This window comes from Mauremys reevesii, linkage group 10 (genome assembly GCF_016161935.1).
Source record: "Mauremys reevesii isolate NIE-2019 linkage group 10, ASM1616193v1, whole genome shotgun sequence".
Lineage (NCBI taxonomy): Eukaryota > Metazoa > Chordata > Testudines > Geoemydidae > Mauremys > Mauremys reevesii.
Genome location: NC_052632.1, coordinates 37,721,307 through 37,735,908, shown reverse-complemented (window position 1 = coordinate 37,735,908; position 14,602 = coordinate 37,721,307).

Here is a 14,602-nt window from a genome sequence, read left to right as displayed (position 1 = left end):
AGAACTGAGGGGAGACAGCTGCCCAACAGTCCAGATTGTACCCTGGGTGGGTGAAAGTGAGCCGGTACAGCGTACCGGTCAGGAGCCAGGACTGACCCATACGCAGCCCACGTTAAAGCTCTATGGGCAAAGCTTTAACATCCCTGTCCCTTTTGCCTTCCCTGTCGGCGGCCCTGCCCGTAGGGTCTATACCGTTGCCCCTTTCTCCCCCCCACCCTGTCTGGCAGCAGCGGCCAGAGCCCTGGGCCCTTTAAAATCATCGCTGGAGCCCCGGGCAGTGGGGGTCAGGCAGTGTATATGGGCTGGCTGGGGGAGGCTGACACCCCCCCCAGCTCCGCCCCTTCCGCCCGAGGCCCTGCGCCTTCTGGGGCTGCCCCCTGTACCAGTAAGAATTTATTATTACTGTTACCCTTGACCCTGGAGAATGTCACAACCCTCAACCTTTCTACTTCGTCATTGTCACGGAGTCACCGGGTGATGCTCTGGAACTGCTCCCCACCAAGCCAGTCAGGACTTTGGGGAGCCTCCTCTCCCTTGGAGCAGACTTGTTCAGGGCAAGAAGCTCACACGTCTTCACCTCCTGTGTCTCTCCTTGGAGCATTCAGCATCCTCTGCCCCTCTGTGCGCTTCCCACAGTGAGCCCGCCCCAGTGGGGTCCTGGGGAAGCCACAGGGTCCTGCACCCCCACTTTGCAGTCAGACGTGACTCTCAGCCAGCCAGTAAAACAGAGGTTTATTCGATGACAGGAACAGGGTCTAAAACAGAGCTTGTAGATACAGCGAACCGGACCCCTTGGCCGGGTCCATTCTGGGGGGCAGTGAGCCAGATCCCCACATCTGCACTTCACTCCTTGTCCCCAGCCAGCTCCAGACTAACAACCCCCTCCAGCCCCTCCTCTCTGCTCAGCCCCTTTCCTGGGCCAGGAGGTCACCTGACCTCTTTGTCTCCAACACCTTCAGCTGGCACCTTTGCAGAGGAGAGGCCCAGGCCATCAGTTGCTAGGAGACAGGGTGCCACGCATTTAGGTGCACTGGCCCTTTGCTCTGCAGCAATCACACACCCTTCTCCCACCACCTAGATATTAAGGACTGCATAGGGGACACTGAGGCACCAACACAGTATTCACAGAAAACATTGAGAACATTCCCAGTTCGTCACAGTCATCTTTAGCAACATCCAAGGCTCCTATGCTAGCAGGCAATCCCAAGTCTTTCACCTAGGAAACAAGTGACCAAAGCAAGTTCCTACAGAAATGCAGCTGGCTTTTCATAGGAAATACTTCTCTTGGCCTGATGAGTGATAGCACAACTAAACTGTGCCATGACGAGAGGTAACATCCTATCCCCAAAACAGTGGTTTTTTTAGAAGGGACTCTTCCTGGTGCAGGGCATGGTAAGGGGATTCATGGCCCAGGGTGGCATCTACTGCTACAAAAGTCCCAGTTGAGCAGCAAATGCCCCCTGCACCTGGATTCCTTTCTTTCACATTTATGTATCAGTGATCTCGCATGCATGTGTCTCTTGTGGTAAGTGGGAGACACATGGTCCAGTGGATCTAGCTCACCCACTGGCCAGCTGGGTGATGTTTAGGCTACCAGCCTGATTTAAAAAGGGGTCTTATTAGTGACCTGTCAGCTAGAAAAGTGTCATTGCTATCATGTTAGGTGCATGCCTGGTGCTCATCACCGGGTGTATGGAGCTGCTGGAAGAGGATCAGTTTTGGTATATCATGTAATGCTTAAATGTTATTGGGTAGCCAATCTGGAAAAATCATAAAATTCACAAAGAGCAATAACTTGAAGCAACATAGTGTAATTTTGACCAGAATTGGCAGAAAGCTTCTAAATACGATTGATAATATAACTATACACTCAAACTAGTATTGGTTGGGAAATATTTAGCCCCAGGTGATACCTTTTATGCATTTTCCCTTACTTTTTTGCCTTTGGTTAAAGCAAAAGTCTGTAGTCACATGACAGCATGAGCTTGTTTGACCATGTGTTACACTGTCGACTGGATTTATGAGAAGATTTTCTCCAGATATTTTATGACTATTGGCTACTGTCCAATGGTTCTTGCACTGGCAAATGATGATAATACAGTGTATACTATGAAGAACTATTTTCAGGCTATGTTCTGCTCTCTGGACCAAGACTGGACCTATGTTGTGTATGATGAAGCAATCTACTGCAAAGCACAGATTATTAAATAAAGGAATCAAAAGGAATTTGACCATGAGCACCTTAATGTGGGAGGCATGCATCCTGCAATGAATTTCATGGGTGGTGTAAGCAGTATGATGCAGGAAAATGGGAAGCCACTATGGTGCTTTAGTCAGCCATACACTGAAAAGGACAGCATTAAAATCCATGAACTTATAAATGAGGCAATGAATTGCTTGAAATGGATGGCACTTGGTGATTCCATGAACAATAATGATCACCCAGAAGATGAGACGCATGTTAGAGAAAAATTGAACATGCTTTGAAGCTTTGGAGAAGGCACACAGAGAAGACAGAGTGGAAGCACAGAATGCTGTGGCAGACTTCATGAACAGAATCCAATCAGCTCATGAACTCTTATGTTACCCAATCTGTTCAGATACATAGTTCTCCCAGAACAGAAATGTAACGGATTTCTCCCAACTACCGATGGATTACATAGCAGGAAAGAGAGAACTTGTCTATGGAACTTGAGACATTTGTAGTGTGATCACATGAATTCGGCTAGGTGGGGATGTGTAACTGTAGCAGAAGCCAGACTTCTGGAGGAGAAGCCAGCTATACATCATGCCCTAGCTGATAGCCAAGGAGCAGTATACTGGACTGCCAGACCTTTCAGTGGCATATGGCGTGACATGGCCATCGAGCAATCTCTCAGCAAGGACTGTGAGAAGCATTATCATCTTTGCACAAAAGATAAGGCTCTGACCAAGTATTACCTGACTGCACATTTTGAGGCATCTGTAACAGCTATGAGAAAACAAATGTGTGGAATGCAGCCTTCAGCAACAGAGCTCCACCAAGAAGCTACCACACAGAGCATGGCTGAAGATGAAACTGCTGTCCCAGATATTAGAAAAGTTGTGACTGAATGATGAATGCTTTTAGCTCTCAACCTGGAACGAGCCCAGATGACAGACAGCCACGTGTGAACACTGCAATGTGGACTGGGGCCCCACCTGAAATTGCAGAAAGTTTGTGCATGAGACGTGAGAATGGCCTACAAGAGAGGAAGCAGTTTGTAACCAGTAGGCTGCAGAGGGGTGAGGTAGATCTCTTTGATCTCATAGAAAGGTGTAATTTCAAATCATTTGGTAATCCCAACAAGACAATCTAACAAAAGAAGCAGCAGACAGCACAAGGGAAAGCTACTGATCATCACATATTCCACAAGCTGACAATTATCTAGCTCAGAGATGTTGGTAGCTAGGGTGATATGAAGTGTGAGCTGGCACCTGTTCCACTTTCCCTCTTCAACTTGGATGGAACTCTAAGGGCTTCTCTACACTACCCGCCGGATTAGTGGGTAGCAATCGATCGGGGGGGGGGTCTATTTATTGCATCTAGTATAGACATGATAAGTTGACCACTGAGCGCTTTCCCGTTGATTCCAATTCTCCACCAGAATGAGAAGCACAAGTGGAATTGATGGGAGAGTGTCAGCTGTTAACTTACCACAGTGAAGACACCACGGTAAGTAGTTCTAAGTACGTCGACTTCAGCCACACTATTCACACAACTTCAGCTATGTGATCTTAGATCGACCCCCTGCAGTAGTGTAGACAAGCCAAAGAGCAGCACTTGTCTTGGCTGCAGAAAAATCTATCAGTGATTGAGCTACCAGCCTCCTGTAAGCCAACATTAGCTATTACTGACGTCACGAGGATTCTACCAATGGTATGCACGGACCCTGCCAAGTGACAAACTTTTGGGGAGCTGTCTGATCAGCTACTGAACCTTTATCCTTGGACTAAAATGACAATACCCTGCTGTTGGTGCAAATGAAGAATCAATGAAAACTGGTGAGAGCCCACAAGGGGAATGTCCAAATGCAAGAAGTTTGGAACCAGATTGTAGTAACACCATTACCAAAGCAAGACTTGAAGCTCATATCAAAGAATACACGTAACAATGCAAACTTTCTCCTCAGTGATGGGAGCGGGGAGTGTGAACAGAGCTGATCATCTGGTCACGAAATATACCTTGGTGGTGGGTTTCACATCGCACAAGCAGTGAAAATAGTGCCTGGCGCCCATTCTGCAATACCAGAACTTGAGGCAGATCACAAGGAAGCAGGTTCGTGAGTCACATGCAAGAACATGCTTGAAAGTCTCAGGGAAGGAGAACACCAAGCTGGAGTGGAGGGAAACAATCCCAGAGTTAGGACCCTCCTTCCAGGTGATGACATGGTATCCTCTCATTAAGGATACTCCTCCATGGGAGGTAACCCCAGTTATTAGGAAGAGACAGATAATCATAGGCCTGGAAGGGACCTTGAGAGGTGATCTAGTCCAGTCCTCTGCACTCATGGCAGGACTAAGTATTATCGCTAGTTAGGTTTTGTGGTGACTAGGAGAACTACATGGTGAATTGCCTGCAGGTTGCAAAGGATGGGGACCTGTCGACATCTAGATTGACCTATGTGCACAGCTGGTGAAGGAGCCATTGGCTGTGGTATGTGTTAGTACCAATGCCCTAGAGAAAGGAAGGAGGGAGGTCCTGCAGGCCAAATTTAGGCTGCTAGGTAACAGTTTGAAGTCCAGGAACTCCATAGTCACATTTCCTGAAATGCTTCCAGCTCCATACACGGGGCCAGTCAGACAGGAAGAACTACAGGTCTCAATGCATGAATGAGATGCTGGAGTTTGGATTTAGGTTTATTGGGAACTGGGGAACCTTTGGGGAAAGGAGGAGCCTATACAGGAACGAGAGGCTCCAGCTAAACCACAATGGAACCAGATTGCTGGTATGTAAAATTAAAATAGGTCATAGTTTAAAAACTCTAAGGTCTAATAGCTGCAGAAGAGCATAGAGTTTGGACAGACCTATCCCTTAGGGGAGGATTAATTTAAAGGGGATACTCTATCTCCTAATAAAGAGGAGAGGATAGAAGCTGATAAATTGCAGGTAGGCACTGACGAGTCAAACAAAGAAGAGTCCCATTCAGTTACATCCCATGAAGGCAGACAGCTAAATATTGACATTTTATAAGTGCTTGGGTACAAATGCTAGAATTCTAAAGACAAAGCTGGGTAAACGTGAGTGCCTCGTATTAAAGGAGGCTATTGATATAATAGACATCACAGAAACTCAGTAGAATGATGATCAATGAGACATTCCTATATATTTTGTACCTTAGTATTACTGACAGGATGTTGTGCTGGTGGGGGCGTGGCACTATATTGGAAAGAAAGCATAGAGTCAAATATAGTAAAAATCTTAAAGGAATCAAACTGTACCACAGAATCTCTATGGATGGAAATTCCATGCTTGAATAATAAGACTATAGCAGTAGGGATATGCTATCTCCCCCCCACACACACACACCTGACTAGGAGGGTGACAATGACTGTGAAATAGAGAGATTAGAAAGGCTAGAAAACCCAGTAATAACTGGAGAATTTCAACTATCCCCTATTGGCTGGGTCCATGTCACTTCAGGAAGAGATGCAGAAAGAAAATTTCTAGACACCATTAAATGACTGCTTCTTGGAGCAGCTAGCCCTGGAACCCGCCAAGGGGAGATGCTGCTCCACTCTTCGGCGGCAGGTCCTTTGCTCCGAGAGGGACTGAGGGTCCCACCACTGAATTGCCGCTGAAGACCCGGACGTGCCGCCCCTTGGTATTGGCCGCCCTAAGCACCTGCTTCTTTAGCTGGTGCCTGGGGCCGGCCCCGGTTAAGTCCAAAGCTGACTGTGAAGAGTTACAAATAGATCTCACTAAATTGGGTGACTGGGTAACAAAATGGCCGATGAAATTCAGTATAGATAAGTGCAAAGTAATGCACATTGGAAAGTACAATCCCAACTGTTCATCCAAAATGATGGGATCTAAATTAGATAGTATCACTCAAGAGAGAGATCTTGGGGTCATTGTGGCTAGTTCTCTGACAACAGCTGCTCAGTGTGCAGTGGTGTTATCAAACAAAATGTGAGGAGCCACTAGGAAAGGGCTAGATAAGACAGAAAATAGCATCATGCCACTTTCTTGAATACTGCATGCAGTTCTCAACTCATCTCAAAAATAGAGTAGAATTGGGAAAAGTATGGAGAAGGGCAAGAAAAATGATTGCGGGGGGGATGGAACAGCTTCCATAGGATGAGGGATTTAAAAAAAAAAAAAGGTCCTGTGCTGCTTAGAAAAGAGGTGAGGGGGTTGGGTGATAGAAGTTTATGAAACATGAATTGTATGAAGGAAGTCTCATTTACTCCTTCACATAACACAAGAATCAGGGGTCACCCTATTAAATAAACAGAAGGAAGTGCTTCTTCACACAACACACAGTTCACCTGTGGAACTCATTGCCAGGGGATGTTGTGAAGGCCAAAAGTATAACTGGGTTCAAAAAAGAATTAGATCAATCCATGGAGTATAGGTCCTTCACTGGCTATTAACCAAGATAGTCAGGGATGCAATCCCATGCTCTGGGTGTCCTTAAACCTCTGATTGCCAGATGCTGGGACTGGATTGCTTAATAATTACCCTGTTCTGTTCATTCCCTGTGAAGCACCTGGCACCATCCACTATCGGAAGACAGGATACTGGGCTAGATGGACCATGGGTCTGACCCATTATGGCTGTTTGTATGTTCAAAGCAAACACTCAAAGTAAGCAGGGTGATAATGTGGAGCTTGGACTCAGAGCAATATCTCGGGCACACACATGCACTATTCTTTGGGTGGTACTGCCAGGGAATTTGTTTACCCAATTTGTAGTTACTATGTAACAATTTTTTTTCTTGCCTTCATATTAGCTGCCATTTGCTTGTTGATTTTTACCTCTGTATTAGTTAAACAGTTTAGCAATGTTATGCACATTGTAAATGTTGTACAGCAATAATATAACAATACAGCAACAACTGCAAGCAACTGCCTCACCTTAACTTCTAGAACCGAAGGTGGTATCTCTGAACATACAGCTCACGAAAGAGACCTCCAGAGAACAGGGAGAGTTATCACTTATACAAATTTCACTCTAAGGAACACTAGATACTGGTTTGCACACAGTAGCCAAATTCAATTAAATGACAATTTAACCTGGTTCAGCTTGTGGTTTCTAGCTGCCTGCCAACTTAATTGTCCATATATGGTAAACTGAGGTGTAGTTTCAGAGTAGCAGCCGTGTTAGTCTGTATCCGCAAAAAAAACAGGAGTACTTGTGGCACCTTAAAGACTAACAAATTTATTTTAGCATTAGCTTTCGTGAGCTGCAGCTCACTTCTTCGGATGCATAGAATGGAACACACAGACGGGATATTTACACATACAGAGAACATGAAAAGGTGGAAGTACGCATACCAACAGGCAGAGTCTAATCAATTGAGATGAACTATCGTTAGCAGGAGGAAAAAAACTTTTTGAAGTGATAATAAGATGGCCCATAGAAGGTGTGAGGAGAACTTAACATAGGGAAATAGATTCAATTGGTGTAATGACCCAACCATTCCCAGTCTTTGTTTAGGCCACAATTAATAGTATCTAGTTTGCATATTAATTCAAGTTCAGCAGTTTCTCTTTGGAGTCTGTTTTTGAAGTTTTTTTGTTGCAAAATTGCCACCTTCAAGTCTGTCACTGAGTGGTTAGAGAGGTTGAAGTGTTCTCCCACTGGTTTTTGAATGTTATGATTCCTGATGTCAGATTTGTGTCCATTTATTCTTTTGCGTAGAGACTGTCCAGTTTGGGCAATGTACATGGCAGAGGGGCATTGCTGGCACATGATGGCATATATCACGTTGGTAGATGTGCAGGTGTACGAGCCCCTGATGGCGTGTCTGATGTGATTAGGTCCTGTTATGGTGTCACTTGAATGGATATGTGGACAGAGCTGGCATCGGGCTTTGTTGCAAGGATAGGTTCCTGGGTTAGTGTTTATGTTGTATGGTGTGCGGTTGCTGGTGAGTATTTGCTTCAGGTTGGGAGGCTGTCTATAAGCGAGGACTGGCCTGTCTCCCAAGATCTGTGAGAGTGAGGGATCATCTTTAAAGATAGGTTGTAAATCTTTGATGATGCGCTGGAGAGGTTTTAGTTGGGAGCTGTAGGTGATGGCTAGTGGTGTTCTGTTATTTTCTTTTTTAGGCCTGTCCTGTAGTAGGTGGCTTCTGGGTACTCTTCTGGCTCTGTCAATCTGTTTTTTCACTTCAGCAGGTGGGTATTGTAGGTTTAAGAATGCTTGATAGAGATCTTGTAGGTGTTTATCTCTGTCTGAGGGATTGGAGCAAATACGGTTGTATCTTAGAGCTTGGCTGTAGACAATGGATCGTGTGGTGTGTCCGGGATGGAAGCTTGGAGGCATATAAGTAAGTATAGCGGTCAGTGGGTTTCCGGTATAGGGTGGTATTTATGTGACCATCGTTTATTAGCACAGTAGTGTCTAGGAAATGGACCGCTTGTGTGGAGGAACCTATCCTTGCAACAAAGCCCGATGCCAGCTCTGTCCACATATCCATTCAAGTGACACCATAACAGGACCTAATCACATCAGACATGCCATCAGGGGCTCGTACACCTGCACATCTACCAACGTGATATATGCCATCATGTGCCAGCAATGCCCCTCTGCCATGTACATTGCCCAAACCAGACAGTCTCTACGCAAAAGAATAAATGGACACAAATCTGACATCAGGAATCATAACATTCAAAAACCAGTGGGAGAACACTTCAACCTCTCTAACCACTCAGTGACAGACTTGAAGGTGGCAATTTTGCAACAAAAAAACTTCAAAAACAGACTCCAAAGAGAAACTGCTGAACTTGAATTAATATGCAAACTAGATACTATTAACTGTGGCCTAAACAAAGACTGGGAATGGTTGGGTCATTACACCAATTGAATCTATTTCCCTATGTTAAGTTCTCCTCACACCTTCTATGGGCCATCTTATTATCACTTCAAAAAGTTTTTTTCCTCCTGCTAACGATAGCTCATCTCAATTGATTAGACTCTGCCTGTTGGTATGCATACTTCCACCTTTTCATGTTCTCTGTATGTATAAATATCCCCTGTCTGTGTGTTCCATTCTATGCATCCGAAGAAGTGAGCTGCAGCTCACGAAAGCTCATGCTAAAATAAATTTGTTAGTCTTTAAGGTGCCACAAGTACTCCTGTTTTTTTTGAGGTGTAGTTGACCAGTCTCTTATTTATAAAGCACTTTACTTTTTTTATTTTTAGGTTTTTTTTATGCTAGGGGGTTCCTTCACTATAAACTGATATCTTCTAGTGCCTTTGGTCTGGGGGCTTCATCTTTAAACAGCTAGTTAGTTAACATAATAAAGGGTTTTTTTTTGTTTTACATTTCTTCTGGGTTTTAATAATGCAAATTTAATACACAGATTAACTTAGTTTGTTTACAGTGTAATGGAGACCAAGTCTTTTATAACACAAGCTATACTTTTGCAATTGTATAGATATTCATTTTTATATGAGGTGCATTACTAATATTTGATACTAAGCATTACATTTAAGTGCTAGAATAGATGCTCATCATCTTCTCTTAGAAGGTGTATTGCTCTCCCTTGCTGAGCACTCTGTTTTAGCAAAAGTTAGTAACATCATTTTTACCAAGCTCTTTAGAGTTAATTTGCTTGTGATACCAATTCCACTTTTAAGTATTTAGAAACACAAACTTTAACAACTACTTCACTGCAACAGAACAGAAAAGTGTATAACAATTAAACCAAAATAAATTTTAAATGCAAGTTCATGCAAACACTGTAAGGGTATTAAATTTTTATGACAGTTTGTTGTGTTTGGGAGCCAAAGGTGGAAACCTGTTGAAACCATTTGGTTAGCTTTATGAATAAAATTGTTATTTTTAAACATTTTTGCTATGATATTTTTATAGGGATATTTAAAATTGCAAACAAGTTCATAAAAACCCAACCAAGAAATTGACATTTTGTTAATATTACCTTTAACTTAATGTTGAGCTTTCCCCTTACATATTTTTCTTTGAATAAAAAAATAAAAAAAACTGCTTAATAAAAGAGAATTCTTTTGGTTTTTAATTGTATAACTATTTCTGCCTCAACAAATAATGCATCTATTTATAACTGAGACCTTTTTGAACTTTAAAAAAATGGTGATAATAATATGATGATGCTTATACCCCAAACATAATAGTAAAATAGTGGGGTACCACTTATATATTTTTTAAAAAGGCAGAAAATTGACTTCTGTTGCAACAAAATAAAAATATATTTTTTAAAAAAGTGATGTTTTACACACACACACACACACACACACACACACAACATACAACACAGGGCAGCATACATGATGTACATGACAAACTTACAATTAAAAACAAATGGCGCCAGACTTCTTATTTATACCTTTACGAAATAAATAAAATATAAATATATTTTAAAAAATAAAAATGGTTAACCATTTAAATAAGCAAGTTATCTTATTTTTATTAAAAAATTAATTCATATTAATATTTGCAAACATTGTTGTATTAATTAGTAAAGGCATTTTCCATTATTTTATATTAATTTTATTTTAAAACTCTGTGATAATAAGGAAAGCCCATGTTTCAAATATTAGTTAGTGGCTAGGATTAGACGCAGAGTGTGCATTTCTGTTGCTTGACAATATCTTCAAGTACGTTAGGAGTAATTCATAGATTCAAGGACTGGAAGGGACCTCGAGAGGTCATCGAGTCTAGTCCCCTGTCCTCATGGCAGGACCAAATACTGTCTAGACCATCCCGGATAGACATTTATCTAACCTACCCTTAAATATCTCCAGAGACGGAGATTCCACAACCTCCCTAGGCAATTTATTCCAGTGTTTAACCACCCTGACAGTTGGGAACTTTTTCCTCATGTCCAACCTAAACCTCCCTTGCTGCAGTTTAAGCCCATTGCTTCTTGTCCTATCCTTGGAGGCTAAGGTGAACAAGTTTTCTCCCTCCTCCTTATAATACCCTTTTAGATACCTGAAAACTGCTAGTATGTCCCCTCTCAGTCTTCTCTTTTTCAAACTAAACACAACCAATTCTTTCAGCCTTCCTTCAAAGGTCATGTTCTCAAGACCTTTAATCATTCTTGTTGCTCTTCTCTGAACCCTCTCCAATTTCTCCACATCTTTCTTGAAATGCAGTGCCCAGAACTGGACACGATACTCCAGTTGAGGCCTGACCAGCACAGAGTAGAGTGGAATAATGACTTCGTGTCTGGCTCACAACACACCTGTTAATGCATCCCAGAATCACATTTGCTTTTTTTGCAACAACATCACACTGTTGACGTATATTTAGCTTGTGGTCCACTATAACCCCTAGATCCCTTTCTGCCATACTCCTTCCTAGACAGTCACTTCCCATTCTGTATGTGTGAAACTGATTGGTCCTTCCTAAGTGGAGCACTTTGCATTTGTCTTTATTGAACTTCATCCTGTTTACCTCAGACAATTTGTCCAGATCATTTTGAATTTTGACCCTATCCTCCAAAGCAGTTGCAATCCCTCCCAGTTTGATATCCTCTGCAAACTTAATAAACCTACTTTCTATGCCAATATCTAAGTCGTTGATGAAGACTATTGCTATTGCATTCCTGAAGGGTTACAATTATTTATTTACTGGAGTTTTTTAACGTAAAATATTTACCCTAGTGTTTTTGATTGTTTTGTTCTATTTTTAATCTTTCAGAGGTTTCTGTAAAAACTACTACTACTTTTTTTGGTGGGGGGGGGGAAGAGGGGATGAAGAGCAACCTAGGAAGGTAGTGAGACATGAGCCATTAACTCTATAAAGTTATCTTAAGGTACAGGCATCAGCAGCAAGTTTAGCAAACTGAGAAAGGAGATAAAGGAAAAAGTAACCGGTATGTAAAAATATTTGAGAAAGAAGGTTCTATTTTTAGCCATGAACAAGGCGTGTGGCTCCAGGGGTTAAAGCAGTTGGGAACCCACACCCCTGGTTTTTATCCTGGCTTTGAAAGGAAGTGGGGATTGTTACCTGCTCTTGCAAAACCTCAATTTGTTTCCCCCAGTGTTTCTTGCTTTTAGCCGCATGCCAAATGGAGGGCGGGAGTGCCCTTACATGCTCCAGTTAACTGTTTTTGGGCAACGCCCTCTGTTAATGCATCTGTTAATTTTGCTAGGGCCACTTTTTTCCATTTCTGTTCCCATTCTTCAGGCAGAGGGTAGCTACCTCAAGCTTGCTGGTGACCACAAATATTTACAACAGGACAGCACATTATTTTTTTTTCGGGGGGTGGGGGCGGGGAGGTTTTTTACAGCTGTTTCCATGCTTGGTGTCTCTGGAGTGCTTGCTGCCCTGTTAGGAGAGCGAGAACATTCCCGGGCTCAGTGTCTTCTCCTGCTTTCTTTTAACTCTTTGTTTCTGTTATTTGCCCTGCCAATTTTGTGGCATGTTGTCTTAACTATTTAACAGCCATGCAATATTCTACATTTGAAGGCTACAGTCTTGGCCCTAGCCTTACAGATTCCATTCCATGTTCCTTCCCCATGTGTGTCTCCGGCAGATCAGATAACCTCAAAATGTGTTTTATAATTAATGAGTAGGGGGGTCATATCTGCATAACTTCAGAAAAATAGCAGACAGAAAACCTTTTCTCAGATGAGTACATTCTACAAATAATGACAAATATTTTAATGTAATACATGGTACAAACAAACTCAATGTTGTGTGACTACAGACTTGTTTTAACCAAAGGCATAACACCACAGGAATATGTATAAAACATATCATTGGGGGCTAAATATTTCCCAATGATTCCAAACCAGTGTTATTTTGAGTATGTAGTTCCATTATCAATTGTATTTCAAAGCTTTCTGCCAATTTTGGTCAAAATCAAACCACCTTTCTATGAGCTGTGGCTCTTTTTGTGATTTTATTATTTTTTCAGATTGGATGCCTGATAACATTTAAACATTGTGTGATATAGAAAAACTGCACCACTTCCACCATCTCTATCCACACTGGTGATGAACACTAGATAGGTGCCTAATGTGATAGAAATAACTTTTTTCTAGCTGATGGGTTACCCCTTAGCGCTCAGCCAAGGTCCAAGCTAGTAGACTACTCAAGCAAGCCACAGCACTGCTCTGTGCCTCAGTTTCCCAGCTGTCAAGTGGGGATAATGATACTGAAAGTGCTAGGGCCTGAATCCACAAAAGGGCCTACGGCATCACAATGCTTAACCGTTAGACACCTAGAAAATCACAGGAACAACCCTGCAGTAGGGCCCTTCACAGTGAATGGGGTGAGACAGGCGTCTTTGATAACAATCCACAAAGCCAGCAAGGTAGGTGGGGAGTCAATGGAAGAGGCCAGCAAGACGGATGTGCTAAGCCCCACCCTGCCCCTCTCTCTGAGTTCAGCCTCCAAGTCTGGGCTGGTGGAAAGCACCTATAGTTGGTAGCAATCCACTAACCAGGAGCAGGCAGGGGTTTGGCTGCCTAAGTCACAAGCGGGGCCCAATCCACTGAGTGTACTCAGAAGCTGCCTAACTCCACAAAAGAGCAGGGACAAAGGGGGTTCAAGTCCCTCCTCTGCCAGATGAGAAGGGATATGAACAGGCCTCTGCCACCTCTTAGGTGAGTGCCTCAAGCAGAGTCATTCCAACTTTCTCTGCCCTTGTTAATTATTCAATTACACTTCTACCTCGATATAACACGAATTTGGCTATAACACGGTAAAGCAGTGCTCCAGGGGCGGGCAGGGCTGCAAACTCCAGTGGATCAAAGCAAGTTTGATATAACAGTTTCACCTATAACACGGTAAGATTTTTTGGCTCCTGAGGACAGCGTTATATTGAGGTAGAGGCATATTTAATTAAAATGAAAACTTAAATAGCAGAGATTGAGAGAGACTACATAAGAATATCCCATTCTCAGGGCCCTGACCTGAGAGGTAGCAGATCCCTGCTCAAATCCCTTCTCCCCTCTGCGAGATAAGGAGACTTGAACCAGTGGTCTCCTTCCAGCACTCTAACCACAGGGCTACAGCTGACAAAGGAAGGCCTCCCCCCACACTGGCTATCCTGTGGAGCTAGGCAGTCTCTGAGCATGCCCAGTAGCCCCACCCATGACTTAGGGGAACACCAGGCTGTGGCTCACTCACTCTGGGGTGTAGGTGGGAGCCAGGTGCCTAGACACCTCAAGTGAGGCAACAGCATGCGTGTAGAGAGGCAGAAACCTAGCACCTACTGCAGAACCTGAGGTGCCTGCACAGTTAGATGGCAGCCAAACAGGAGCTTTGAGGGTCACAGCTGAGCCTAAAAACAGGACTTAGGATCCTAGGAAGCTTTGTGGCTCCTACACTAGGGATTTTATTATCTGCCTGGCACTGGTCTGAGTGAAGGGCAGCGGCCCCATTTCTGATGCCATAGGCAAGAGTCAAACAGTCAGAAC